Here is a 10,717-nt window from a genome sequence, read left to right as displayed (position 1 = left end):
GTGTTCTACGGTATTTTGGGTGGTTGCTATGGTGTTGCTAGGGTGTTTTAAGGTATTTTGGATGGTTGCCATGGTGTTCTGGGTGGTTGCTATGGTGTTGCTAAGGTGTTGTAAGGTATTTTGGGTGGTTGCTATGGTGTTCTGGGTGGTTGCTAGGCAGTTGCTAGGGTGTTCTGGGGTTGCTAGGCAGTTGCTAGGGTGTTCTGGTGGTTGCTAGGGTGTTGCTAGGGTGTTCTAGGGTATTTTGGGTGGTTGCTATGGTGTTGCTAGGGTGATTTAAGGTATTTTGGGTGGTTGCTAGGGTGTTCTGGGTGGTTGCTAGGCAGTTGCTAGGGTGTTCTCGTGGTTGCTAGGGTGTTGCTAGGGTGTTCTAGGGTATTTTGGGTGGTTGCTATGGTGTTGCTAGGGTGATTTAAGGTATTTTGGGTGGTTGCTAGGGTGTTCTGGGTGGTTGCTATGCAGTTGCTAGGGTGTTCTGGTGGTTGCTAGGGTGTTCTAGGGTATTTTGGGTGGTTGCTATGGTGTTGCTAGGGTGATTTAAGGTATTTTGGGTGGTTGCTAGGGTGTTCTGGGTGGTTGCTAGGCAGTTGCTAGGGTGTTCTGGTGGTTGCTAGGGTGTTGCTAGGGTGTTCTGGGGGATTTTGGGTGGTTGCTATGGTGTTGCTAGGGTGATTTAAGGTATTTTGGGTGGTTGCTAGGGTGTTCTGGGTGGTTGCTAGGGTGTTCTAGAGCATTTTGGGTGGTTGCTATGGTGTTGCTAGGGTGTTTTAAGGTATTTTGGGTGGTTGCTAAAAAGAAAGAAAGATTGAAAGAAAGATTAGAAAGAAAGAAAGATAGATAGAAAGATTAGTTAGAAAGAAAGAGAGAAAGAAAGAAAGAGAGATAGAAAGATTAGTTAGAAAGAAAGAAAGATTAGTTAGAAAGAAAGATTAGTTAGAATGAAAGAAAGTTAGAAAGTAAGATTAGTTAGAAAGAAAGAAAAAAAGAAAGATTGAAAGAAAGATTAGAAAGAAAGAAAGAAAGATAGAAAGATTAGTTAGAAAGAAAGAAAGAAAGATTAGTTAGAAAGAAATAGATTAGTTAGAAAAGAAAGAAAGAAAGAAAGAAAGATTAGTTAGAAAGAAAGATTAGAAAGAGAGATAGAAAGAAAGATAGAAAGATTAGTTAGAAAGAAAGAAAGATTAGTTAGAAAGAAAGATAGAAAGTAAAATTAGTTAGAAAGAAAGAAAGAAAGAAAGATAGAAAGATTAGTTAGAAAGAAAGAAATATAGAAAGATTATTTAGAAAGAAAGAGAGAAAGAAAGAAAGAGAGATAGAAAGATTGTGTTCATAAGTGTATGAATTCATGAGTTCATAAGTGTATGAGTTTATAAGTTTATGAATTCATGAGTTCATAAGTGTATGAATTCATGAGTTTATAAGTGTACGAGTTTATGAGTTTAGAGTTTATAAGTTTAAATGAGTAAGAGTTCAGAGTTTATTAATTTATGAGTTTGAGTTCATAAGAGTTTGAATTCATGAGTTTATAAGTGTATGAGTTTATAAGTGTATGAGTTTATGAGTTTAGAGTTTATAAGTTTAAATTAGTCTAAGAGTTCAAGTTTCGAGTTTATTAATTTATTATGAGTTTAAGAGTTTAAGTGTAGATAGATAAGTGTCATAGATATATGAGTTTATTAGTTTAAATGAGTCTCAATGGCTCATAGTATATAGAATGGCAGTTTGATTCAGTCTAGGGCTTCAAGGTATTTAGATTTGAATTTTTGACAGTTGGGGAGTTTGAAAATCTGAACATTCCGCCATGTTAAGTCAATGGGAGTTTTTTCCGACTTTGATCGTCATTTTTAGGAAAACCGTAAGTCCGATCAGTTAGAAAAGATATAGCATACCGAGTCAGAACAGTCTGAGTGTCTGTGCCGAGTTTGGAGTATGTGGAGTTAAAGCTCTAGGAGGAGATAGAGTTGTAAATTTTTGACAGAATAATAATAATAATAAGTTTAAGTACAATATCAGTAAGTTGGCTCTCACAAGCCAACTTAATAAGTTTAAGTACAATATCAGTAAGTTGGCTCTCACAAGCCAACTTAACTAGAATGTACATTTCCAGAAGAAAATGTGAAGTGGTGCTTGCAGTGGCAAAACTCGGCACTCGGTTGCTAGGGTGTTGTGGGTGGTTGCTCGGGCGTTGCTAGGGTGTTATGGGTGGTTGCTAGGTGGTTGCTAGGGTGTTCTTGGTGGTTGCTAGGCGGTTGCTAGGGTATTCTGGGTGGTTAGGGCATTACTAGGTGGTTGCTAGGGTGTTCTGGGTGGTTGCTATGGTGTTGCTAGGCAGTTGCTCGGGTATTCAGGGTGGTTGCTATGGTGTTGCTAGGCGGTTGCTAGGGTGATGCTAGGTGGTTGCTAGGGTGTTCTTGGTGGTTGCTAGGCGGTTGCTAGGGTATTCTGGGTGGTTGTTAGGGCGTTGCTGGGGGTTTATTGGTGGTTGCTATGGTGTTGCTAGGGTATTCTGAGTGGTTGCTAAGGTATTCTGGGTGGTTGCTAGGGTGTTGCTAGGGTGTTATGGGTGGTTGCTATGGTGTTGCTAGGCGGTTGCTAGGGTGTTCTGGTTGGTTGTTAGGCGGTTGCTAGGGTATTCAGGGTGGTTGCTATGGTGTTGCTATGCGGTTGCTAGGGTATTCTGGGTGGTTGCTAATGTGTTTTGGGTGGTTGCTAGGGTGTTCTGGGTGGTTGCTAGGGGGTTGCTAGGGTGTTCTGGTTGGTTGCTAGGGTGTTGCTAGGCGGTTGCTAGGGTGTTCTGGGTGGTTGCTAGGGTGTTGCTAGGCGGTTGCTAGGGTGTTCTGGGTGGTTGCTATGGTGTTGCTATGCGGTTGCTAGGGTATTCTGGGTGGTTGCTAAGGTGTTTTGGGTGGTTGCTAGGCGGTTGCTAGGGTGTTCTGGGTGGTTGCTAGGGTGTTGCTAGGCGGTTGCTAGGGTGTTCTGAGTGGTTGCTAGGGTGTTGCTAGGTGGTTGCTAGGGTATTCTGGGTGGTTGCTAGGGTGTTGCTAGGCGGTTGCTAGGGTGTTCTGGGTGGTTGCTAGGGTGTTGCTAGGCGGTTGCTAGGGTATTCTGGGTGGTTGCTATGGTGTTGCTAGGCGGTTGCTAGGGTGTTTTGGGTGGTTGCTAGGGTGTTTTAGGTGGTTGCTATGGTATTCTGGATGGTTGCTATGGTGTTACTAGGTGGTTGGTAGTGTTCACATTTGGTTACTATAGAGTTTTTATAATGTTAATGGCATGATTTAGCACTTAGCTAATCAATATTAGCATGTAGCTATTCACAACTAGCATGTTTAGCATGTTGAAAGTCCTGTGTGCTAGCATGAGTCAAAAGACCCAAACTCCATCTCTATACGATGTTCTGATGCAGAGATGTAGGTCTTGCAAAATGGTTGCTAGGGTACTCTATTTGGTTGCTAGGGAGTGGCTTGGCAGCTGCCAATGATGAAACTCCAAAGGCTGCTTGTCAGTATGAATTATATAAACCAACCCCCATCTCTATACGATGTTCTGATATAGAGATGGGGTCTTGCAAAATGGTTGCTAGAGTACTCTGTTTGGTTGCTAGGGAGTGGCTTGGCAGCTGCCAATGATGAAACTCCAAAGGCTGCTTGTCCGTATGAATGATATAAACCAACTCCCATGCCTCTGTGACATTCAGAATGGACGATATTCCTCTTTGGATTTTGGTTGCTAAGGTGCTCGACAATGGTTGCTAGGGCGTGGCTAGGAAGTGTTGAGGTGATTCATGATTGGCTGTTTGCTGCCCCGAGTCAAACGAGACCACCTTCATGTTTCTATGACAATTCAGTCCAGAGATATCCCTTCGATCTCTTTCAATGGAAGTCTATGGGAGTTGTTGCTAAGGTGCTCTAAATGGTTGCTAGGGCGTGGCTTGATAGCTTCACAATGATCCTGAGAGACTGATTGGTTGTCTGAGTAAAATGAGCCCGCCCCTTTGTCTCTACGACACTGTGATCCAGAGTTATGTTCAATATAAAAGCGGTTTCTATGCTGTAGGACGGCCCATTTCATGGGCCGTCCTACACCATAGTAAGTCAATGGGGAAACTTTGGGCAGCTCCTGCCCCCCAGGGGTGCAACTTTTACCCCATTGTGTGGTATGTTCTTACAGAGCCTGTCAGCCTCTTCAAATGTGCTAAATTACACGTTTCTGCGACATCCTCGTTCCGAGCTACGACTCGTCAAAGTTTGACGCAATGTTAAGTCTATGGGATTTTTCGGCCGGTTTTTCGCCCCTGGGGCAAACATCGTACCCCCGATCGCTTATAAAAGTCATAGCACACCATTCCCGAACAGGCCGCACGTTTTGACACGGGTCATTCATGGGTCTGTGACAAAAACTGAGGGAGGAGTAGCGCGTCAAAAAGTGGCCAGAAGAATAAGAAGAATAAGAAGAATAAGAATAAGAATAATAAGTATGCACAATAACACTAGTGTTGCTTTGCCATAGGCAAGCACCACTAATAATAAGTTTAAGTACAATATCAGTAAGTTGGCTCTCACAAGCCAACTTAATAAGTTTAAGTAGGATTTCAGTAAGTTGGCTCTCACAAGCCAACTTAATAATAATAAGTTTAAATAGGATTTCAGTAAGTTGGCTCTCACAAGCCAACTTAATAATAAGTTTAAATAGGATTTCAGTAAGTTGGCTTTCTCAAGCCAACTTAACTAGAAAAAGTTCGTCGAGACAAACTTTAAGTTGGCTTGTGAAAGTTTGGACCAGAAAGTTTGAAGAAGTTTAAAGTAGTTTGAAGTTTAAAGTAGTTTAAAGTTTTAAATAGTTTAAAGTTTAATTTAGTCTAAAGTTTGAAAGAAAGAAATTAGTTTGAATTTTAAAGTAGTTTATAGTTTAATTAGTTTATAGTTTAAATTAGTTTAAAGTTTAAAGTAGTTTAAAGTAAGATAGATAGATAGATAGATAGATAGATAGATAGATAGATAGATAGATAGATAGATAGATAGATAGATAGATGTGTATGCTACACTTACAGCCTCAATGGTTCAATTTTATCAGTGAGCATATTTTAAAATCTTCATCATAACTTTTATAGCAACAACTCGTAATAATAACAAGATTAGCTATATTGTAAGAACAGCTAATGCGGGGATGGCCGCGCGTTGTCACAGTAACCAGGTGAAGGAAATGAGGAAATGAAATTGCTACATTTTGAGACACAATTGCCCTGTTTCCCCTAGATGGACAAAACTGCATATTCGACAAGGGTTAACAAATATATTCTATACAATCAAAATTAATCTATTAAAACTGTCACTATTGAAGTGAAAAGTGAAATAAAAAAAGTGTTGCGTCATTACAGTTAAAGATGCTCACGTGGCATGCAAGATACTTCTATACTTTTCTGCATCGTTGAGCATTACCACCAATCAATAAAACCGCCACTAGGTGGCAGCAATTCACTTTTATTGAGTGAGTCATTGAGTTTAAACCTATCCACAGTATAGGGAATGCGGAGTTACGTCACGCCGTGTTGCATTATGGGACGTGGGCGCCATCTTTACAGGCACGGTCTCTCTGTTTACCTTTTCGCCGGCCGTTCCTATGGCATTTAAAAGTGGGTGTGTTTGGGTGAGACAACGTAAAATTGAAGAAGAACGGAATAAATGGAGAAGTTGAAACAAAAAGAGAAGGGACCCTACCGGGAAAAATTGAATGCCGCTGCTAAAAAACGTTATTTGGACAAACTTTCCGCCATAAACAACGTCGATCCATATGATTTGGCAGCCCAAGACTGGATTACGGATCCAGACGCACTACCTCCTCTCACATATCCGGACATCGTCAATTACCTTGTTTTTGGATTGAGTGCGTATACTTTGCAGGAGTTTAAGAGCTATAAATCCATTGAAGCTCATGCACAGTTTTGCAGCGGCTGGGTACAAGACCTCCTCATTCACAGGCCGGTTAACTGCGAGAGCACAGTCATACTTGCAAAGGTAAGACGGTACTTATGTTCTTTGCCAAGTTATTAAAACAAACAAAAGTGCTAAATATTCAGCTACAGTTATGTTATTTGAAAGAGTCATAAGCAGTGGGTTTGAGCAGTTGCATTTTCAATAAAAAAGATGAGTTATAATCATCAACATTTCCTCCTGAGTGCGGCAACCCACGCGATCCGGCGTCTTCTCGTTAGCTCCTCGACCTGCTTCCCTTGTTGTTTCTTCCAAGAAGGAACGCTGAAAAAACGTACCCCGTTGACCAGTTTCCTCCCTGAACGGTCGTGTGACCTGCTATGGCAATCCCTTATCGAGCAGAACTGACCAACCATATCTAAAATAGTGATAGAAAATCCAAAAGCAGCCTCCAACACATGAATTTCACTACAGCGGAATGAGCGGAATAGGGCGCGATCCTGTAAATATGGCCGCGGACCCATAATGCAACACGGCGTGACGTCATCTCCGCATTCTCTATTCCTGCGCCCCATGACGCTTTGCGCGAATTATGGGTGTAACTTCCGTTAAGCTGTAAACAATCAGTGAAAGACTAGCTCTGGACGCAATAATATATTTTTAAACCGTGTACGATGACATTACATTATTCTACTTACCCTTCAACCATTGAACATTAAAAGGACATTTAAAAGTGTAAAAGCGTAAACAAGGTACTTTCAACAGACCATGAATAATCTATGAAAAAGTATCTTTCCACAGCAACATCGGCGGTAATCTGTATTATGTAACATACGTTGCCTTAATAATAAAAAAATGTTTTACTTCAGCATTGCGTGATACTATTTTAAAGTGATTTCAGTCATTTTGACAGATAATAAATTGTAAATTTACCTGTGAAACCAAACCTGGAAAGAGACGTGCAGGATTTGGGGAGTATTCCAGTGAATTGGTATAGGCTACATCGTAAATTAAATCGGGAGAACAGACCACAAATGTGCAGTATATGTTGACCTTTATCATACTATTACAGCGAAATTCAAAAGTAAAAAAGAAAATAATCACGAGGAAAAGAATGCAGAGCTCTATAGATATTCTTGTTATAATATGTCACGTTAAAATACCAAGTGTTACGTTATTCTGATGTTATTCTTAGATAAAACATGAAAGAAAACTAATAGCTCATTAAGTCAAACTGACGGATCAGCTTTATTTGTAGGGCAACCTTATGATTTGAAATGATTCGTTTCAGTCTTTTTGAATGGGAGTTCCCCAAACCGGAAGTGCCACCCATAATTCAAAACGCAGTAAGCTCGTCAGGAATAAGGTGGATATTAATCGGAAACACAAATGCATGAAAAATTTAAAAGTTTGTTGATACATCTCAATTAATGTGTTTTGCATCATATTTAAATGTGAAATTAAAAATGCCACTAGCAGGTCACTTTAATTGGGTGGGTCATTGAGATTCAACAGATTCATTCAGACAGCGTATTTATTAATGAACAAAGCAGCTATGAACTACAGTTAAAATAGTTTAAAGTTTGATAGATAGACTTTTTTTTTTCTAATGCGTAAAAAGCAATTAACTGATTCCTAAGTGGTTCTTTCCATTTCAATAAATCTACTTTATTCATTATTACAATATCAAGAGCAATAATCGGAAATAATGTTTTTTTCAGTTATTAGTTAAAAAAATTGCTATCATAACAGATTCATCCTTTCTGAGAATGCTGTGCTAGATGTATGCATCATGTTTTGTGTCAAATTCTTACAATTTAATCAGAAATTTAAATTAGAGTAACAAGACACAATAGAGCTGATGAATTCAGGATCAAAATTAATCTTTGCAATGCTCTTGGAGTGACTTAAAAAGCTCTTATGACTTAATTAATAGCCAGAAAAATTGTATTCATTTATTTATTGAAACACTTCATTATTATTATTATGTAAATGTATTATATTATCAAAAAACATTTAGCATTGTCAGGCTTTTTATTTGTGCTTAGTTGATAAAACAACAAGCTGTAAACATTTGGGGTTTTGACCTGCCACAAGATGGCACTGTTTTCAACATTCCTGATGCTTCGAATCTTTTCCTGAAACAATCAGAGAACAGCTCATGCATTTTACGTTTTTTGTAATTTAGAGTTGATTAATTGATGAGTTTGAGTTCAGAAGTGTATGAATTCATGAGTATATAAGTGTACTAGTTTATGAGTTTAGAGTTTATAAGTTTAAATGTGTAAGAGTTCAGAGTTTATTAATGTATGAGTTTGAGTTCATAAGTGTATGAATTCATGAGTTTATAAATTTATGAATTCATGAGTTTATAAATTTATGAATTCATGAGTTCATAAGTGTATGAATTCATGAGTTTATAAGTGTACGAGTTTATGAGTTTAGAGTTTATAAGTTTAAATGAGTAAGAGTTCAGAGTTTAATTTATGGGTTTGAGTTCATAAGTATGAATTCATGAGTTTAAGTGTATGAGTTAATACGTGTACTAGTTTATGAGTTTAGAGTTTATAAGTTTAAATGAGCAAGAGTTCAGAGTTTATTAATTAATGAGTTTGAGTTCATAAGTGTATGAATTCATGAGTTTATAAGTGTACGAGTTTTTGAGTTTAGAGTTTATAAGTTTAAATGAGTAAGAGTTCAGAGTTTATTAATTAATGAGTTTGAGTTCATAAGTGTATGAATTCATGAGTTCATAAGTGTATGAGTTTATAAGTGTATACGTTTATGAGTTTAGAGTTTATAAGTTTAAATGAGTCTAAGAGTTCAAGTTTAGAGTTGATTAATTTATTATGAGTTTAAGAGTTTAAGTGTAGATAGAAAAGTGTCAAAGATAGATTAGTTTATTAGTTTAAATGAGTCTCAATGGCTCATATAGTATATAGAATGGCAGTTTGATTCAGACTAGGGCTTCAAGGTGTTTAGATTTGAATTTTTGGCAGTTGGCCAGTTTGAAAATCTGAACATTCCGCAATGTTAAGTCAATGGGAGTTTTTTCCGACTTTGATCGTCATTTTTAGGAAAACCGTAAGTCCGATCAGTTAGAAAAGATATAGCACACTAAGTCAGAACAGTTTGAGTGTCTGAGCCGAGTTTGGAGTTTGTAGAGTTAAAGCTCTAGGAGGAGTTAGAGTCAGAAATTTTAGCGCTCATAAAAAGAATAATAATAAGTTTAACTAGAATGTACATTTCCAGAAGAAAATGTGAAGTGGTGCTTGCAGTGGCAAAACTCGCCACTCGGTTGCTAGGGTGTGGTACATGATTGCATACTAGGCAACAAACATGTCTGTACTATGTTCTGGTGCTGAGATATGGCTTATTCATGTTGTTCAGGTGGTTGCTAGGGCATTGCTAAGGTTTTCTGAGTGGTTGCTAGGGTGTTTTGGGTGGTTGCTAGGGTATTCTGGGTGGTTGCTAGGGTGTTCTGGTTGGTTGCTAGGGTATTTTGGGTGGTTGCTAGGGCATTGCTAGGGTGTTCTGGGTGGTTGCTAGGTGGTTGCTAGGGTGTTCTGGGTGCTTGCTATGGTGTTGCTAGGCGGTGGCTAGGGTATTCTGGGTGGTTGCTAGGGCGTTGCTAGGCGGTTGCTAGGGTATTCTGGGTGGTTGCTAGGGCGTTGCTAGGCGGTTGCTAGGGTGTTCTGGGTGGTTGCCTGGGTGTTGCTAGGCGGTTGCTAGGGTATTCTGGATGGTTGCCAGGGTGTTGCTAGGCGGTTGCTAGGGTGTTTTGGGTGGTTGCTAGGGTGTTGCTAGGTGGTTGCTAGGGTGTTCTGAGTGGTTGCTAGGGTGTTGCTAGGCGGTTGCTAGGGTATCCTGGGTGGTTGCTAGGCGGTTGCTAGGGTGTTCTGGGTGGTTGCTAGGGCGTTGCTAGGCAGTTGCTAGGGTGTTCTGGGTGGTTGCTAGGGTGTTGCTAGGGTAATTTGGGTGGTTGCTATGGTGTTACTAGGTGGTTGGTAGTTGTCAAAGATGGTTACTGTTGAGTTTGTAGCATTTTATTGGCATGATTTAGCACTTAGCTAATCAATATTAGCATGTAGCTATTCACTGCTAGCATGTTTAGCATGTAGCAAGTCCTGTTTGCTAGCATGAGTAAAAAGAGCCAACCCCCATCTCTATACGATGTTTTGATGCAGAGATATAGGTCTTGCAAAACGGTTGCTAGGGTACTATGTTTGGTTGCTAGGGAGTGGCTTGGCAGCTGCCAATCATGAAGCTCCAAAGTCAATGTGAATGTATAAACCAACCCCCATCTCTATACGATGTTTTGATGCAGAGATATAGGTCTTGCAAAATGGTTGCTAGGGTACTCTGTTTGGTTGCTAGGGAGTGGCTTGGCAGCTGCCAATCATGAAACTCCAAAGGCTGCTTGTCAGTATGAATGATATAAACCAACTCCCATGCCTCTGTGACATTCAGAATGGAAGATATCCCTCTTTGGATTTTGGTTGCTAAGGTGCTCGACAATGGTTGCTAGGGCGTGGCTAGGAAGTGTTGAGGTGATTCATGATTGGCTGTTTGCTGCCCCGAGTCAAACGAGACCACCCTCATGTTTCTATGACAATTCAGTCCAGAGATATCCCTTCGATCTCTTTCAATGGAAGTCTATGGGAGTTGTTGCTAAGGTGCTCTAAATGGTTGCTAGGGCGTGGCTTGATAGCTTCACAATGATCCTGAGAGACTGATTGGTTGTCTGAGTAAAATGAGCCCGCCCCTTTGTCTCTACGACACTGTGATCC

This window comes from Siphateles boraxobius, unplaced genomic scaffold, assembly GCF_051911475.1.
Source record: "Siphateles boraxobius isolate OS27281-9 unplaced genomic scaffold, OSU_SipBor_1 12, whole genome shotgun sequence".
Taxonomy (NCBI): Eukaryota; Metazoa; Chordata; class Actinopteri; order Cypriniformes; family Leuciscidae; genus Siphateles; species Siphateles boraxobius.
This window is presented reverse-complemented; position numbering follows the sequence as displayed.